The sequence below is a fragment of the Hyaena hyaena genome, unplaced genomic scaffold (genome assembly GCF_003009895.1).
Source record: "Hyaena hyaena isolate Hyena2069 unplaced genomic scaffold, ASM300989v1 scaffold_675, whole genome shotgun sequence".
NCBI lineage: Eukaryota > Metazoa > Chordata > Mammalia > Carnivora > Hyaenidae > Hyaena > Hyaena hyaena.
In genome coordinates this window covers 393,197-394,018 of record NW_024081303.1, presented here as the reverse complement: position 1 = coordinate 394,018, position 822 = coordinate 393,197, and positions in this window count along the sequence as shown.

The window sequence follows — 822 nt, the reverse complement described above, 5'->3', positions numbered from 1 at the left end:
GGGTGCATGTACCCTTTAAAATCAGTATTTTTGCATCCTTTGGGTAAGTACCTAGTACTGAAATTGCTGGATCATAGAGTAGTTCTATTTTCAACTTTTTGGGGAACCTCCATATTGTTCTTCAGAGTGGCTGCACCAATTTTCATTCCCACTAACAGTGCAAGAAGGTTCCTCTTTCTCTGCATCAGTGCCAACACCTGTTGTTTCTTGTGTTGTTAATTTTAGCCATTCTGACAGGTGTGAAGTGGTATCTTATCATGGTTTTGATTTGTATTTCCCTGATGATGAAAAATGCTGAGTATTTTTCATGTGTCTATTAGCCATCTAGATGTCTTGTTTCCAAAAGTGTCTTTCATGTCTTCTGCCCATGTCTTCACTGAATCATTTGTGTTTTGGGTGTTGAGTTTGGTAAGTTCTCTATAGATTTTTGGATACTAACCCTTTATCCAATATGTCATTTGCAAGTATCATCTCCTATTCTGTAGGCTGCCTTTAGATTTGTTGATTGTTTCCTTCGCTGTGCATAACTTTTATTTTGATGAGGGGCCAATAGTTCATTTTTGCTATTGTTTCCTTTGCCTCTGGTGACATGTGTAGTAAGAAGTTGCTATGACCAATGTCAAAAAGGTTGCTACCTGTGTTCTCCTGTAGGATTTTGATGGTTTCCTGCTCACATTTAGGTCTTCCATCCATTTTGAACTTATTTTTGTATATGATGTAAAAGGTAGTCCAGTTTCATTCTTTTACATGTTGCTGTCCATTTTCTCCCAGCACCATCTGTTGAGGGGACTGTCTTTTTTTTTTTTTTTTTTTTTTTTTTTT